The sequence below is a fragment of the Tympanuchus pallidicinctus genome, unplaced genomic scaffold (genome assembly GCF_026119805.1).
Source record: "Tympanuchus pallidicinctus isolate F22 unplaced genomic scaffold, pur_lepc_1.0 scaffold1, whole genome shotgun sequence".
In the NCBI taxonomy this organism is placed as follows: domain Eukaryota; kingdom Metazoa; phylum Chordata; class Aves; order Galliformes; family Phasianidae; genus Tympanuchus; species Tympanuchus pallidicinctus.
The window spans coordinates 64,636,394-64,639,062 of record NW_026294618.1 but is presented as its reverse complement, the minus strand read 5'-3'; the positions used below and the strand labels follow the sequence as shown (position 1 = coordinate 64,639,062).

The window sequence follows — 2,669 nt, the reverse complement described above, 5'->3', positions numbered from 1 at the left end:
GCACAGAGATTTAAAGAGCACGAAAATACTGTCGGAGAGGAGGGGCGAGCCGTTTCCTATTCATCCTGAATGTCAAGCAGATCGTGTAATAAAAGCAGTTAACTCCTTAGGGGTGAGTGAGGCACTAATGCTGATGTAAACATGTAGGTGCAAGGGCAAAGCAGTGAGTTAATCGGAAAGAGCAGAGGCTGTTGCAGAATGCAGCAATAAGTGATGCAGCCGCTCAGCAGGAGAGAAAGTTGCCTCAGAGAGAACTGTGCAGTCTTTCTTCAGCAAACAGAAGTGAGTACTGCAGTAATGGTTTATTACTTGTCCAGAGCGCTACTTCATCACTTGTACAGATTTCATTTGGAAGTCTTTCCTTTCCATAGCATAATTAAAAGAAGGCTCTCTAACTGTTCCAGTCCAAAATCCAGGATTTTTTTTTAAAGTTGGCTCCATCTATTTATAAAAGACTTTTACATGTCCTTGTTCATTTTATTTTCACAAAATCTTCCCCATAAGTAAAATGCAAAATGACCACTTTCCCTTCCTGCCTGTCAAAAACAAATCATTTCACTTTTCTTTTCTGCTGGATTTTTGAGTGTGAGAAGGGAAGGGAGAGCCAGATCTGGGTTTCATTTCATGGGCACATGGGCACAACTCATATAGAACTCTCAGTCAGATCAGAGGCAACAATACACTTTCTGCACTTTATTTGGATTATAAGGTCTACAGCCCCACTCTCCCTTTGCAGGAGGGACCACAGAGCCAGCACCTTTGAAGCATATCTCCAGCAATTCCTTATCTACTGTCACTTACAGCTATGGTTTTGGGTAGAACCACAATTTCTAAAACAGTTAGTTGCAAACTAAGGAAGACTCTGATCACTATACAGTCTATCTGACATGGGTTTTATACCAGATGTGAAACCAGGCTGTACTGTGAGCTTGGCAAAGATGAGTGCTGAAGGTAGAAGAGCTACTGTGCTTGTATCAAGAGATGCTTTTCAGGAAATTTCACTTGTCTGCCAGTTAAATTGTTTTGTAATAATTAAGCTTAGAGGTGACCTTTGTGTCCAGGTCTGTGCCTAAGGAAGAATAGCAGAGTCTGATGGCTGGCTTTGAACACAATAAACTGTTTTATATCAGCGGGGCTGAGCAAGGGTTGATCACACTGGGGTGCCAAAGATTAGATGGAAGATTCTGACAGCTGCCATGACCAGGGAAATTTCTCTGTAGGACCACCTCCAAGTTAAACCAACAGGGACAGAGCTTGATGCAGGCTCTCACAGTGCACTGATGTGCAGTGCTCTCACAGCTCTGCTTGAGTGTGTGAAACATTGGCTTCTTCTCAAGCCTTTCTCTAGTAAGAAATGTGACTTTCATGTTGAGTGTTAGCTCAGCTCTGAACCACAAGTGGTCTCCTGTACACCATATAACAATGTATCCCTGGTCAGCATTTCACCTGTTTAAGAAGCCATCCATTTCCACCTCTAAGTTAATGGAGCTGATGTATGTCTGATGTGATATCTGAGCAGTATTTGAGCATTTCATCAGGAACTACTTTCTTTTCCTAAAGTAAGCATGGTCTAGCAGCTGGTTGACAAAATTTCATTGCTCTCATCCATTATGCTCCTACTGTGCACAGAATGTGCACCAGAATCTGAAAGAAAAGCTGGCAGTTGGGAGAGATCAGTTCAAAGTCTCAGCAGCAGAAATCTGGGAATGTTCCTGATATTACTTACTGTAATTGTTGGTCATAGACATAATGATTCATTCAGTAAAGTCAATTCAATTGTCTGGCATAGACAATGTCAAGGTGACCTCCATAGCATTCATACTTGTTTTCATTCCTTGGTCCAAAACTGAATTATCAATATTTGCCACTATATCATATCAATGTTCTGCTAGGCTACAGTTTGTGAAAGAAATCTAAAACATCCCAGTGAGAGATTCATGGGAATGAGCATTAACGTTACTCTACAAGTAAAGCAATTCCCATTTTTTCCAAGGCTTTCCTGGAACTTCAATTTCATGAACTGCAAAAACTGAACATATTTGAGGTCAAGAAGATGATGGGTTTGTATACAAAGCCTGCAACTGCATCCTCTTTAGAGAATGCCTTCAACTCTTCTTTGTGGACAGATCTTGGGGTCAAATTAGCATTTCAAGCATTTTGTCCTCTGCATATAATAAAATAAACAGTGCTCTTTGATATTGAGAGATATGCAAGGGAATACATAGCTGAGGAAGATGTTGACTGGTGAAGATGATAGAAGCAGAAAAAAATAGACGTGGAGTAGTGAACAAAAAAAGAAGGAGGGGGAAGGTGGGAAGGCAGCAAGCCAGGGAAAGAGCAGAGGCAGAAGCAGTGATGAAAGGGAAGCAGAGGAGAAAGAGATATGGAAGTACAGCTAAAATACAAACACAAGCATCTTTGTTTGGAGCTGTCTTTAGACCCCTAAATGTCACAGCTATTTCAGAAACAGAATGAAAACTATGTAGTCTAGAGAAGACATACACTTCCTGCCCACTTATGGCTCAACCAGTATGACATATATGTCTGGGTGACAGCATAAAAGACTTGGATCAATACCTACTCTGGTCAAATCCTAGGAAGTTCCAGTTTTAGCATAACGCTCCAGATAACTTACCGGTGCTTCAGAGAAACTTAAAAACCTTGGTATC

The 2,669-nt window shown here is 41.1% G+C and overlaps 1 protein-coding gene across 2 annotated transcripts in view; it reads left to right on the top strand.

Moving 5' to 3' along the window:
• Positions 1–176: 176 nt before the first annotated feature.
• LOC128080935 (solute carrier family 22 member 2-like) overlaps positions 177–2,669 on the top strand; it is a 29,906-nt gene continuing 27,413 nt past the window's right edge. For both annotated transcript variants that reach the window (XM_052683774.1, XM_052683755.1), the window contains exon 1: positions 177–282. The gene's annotated coding sequence lies outside the window, so the exon portion shown is untranslated. The remainder of the gene's footprint in view (positions 283–2,669) is intronic.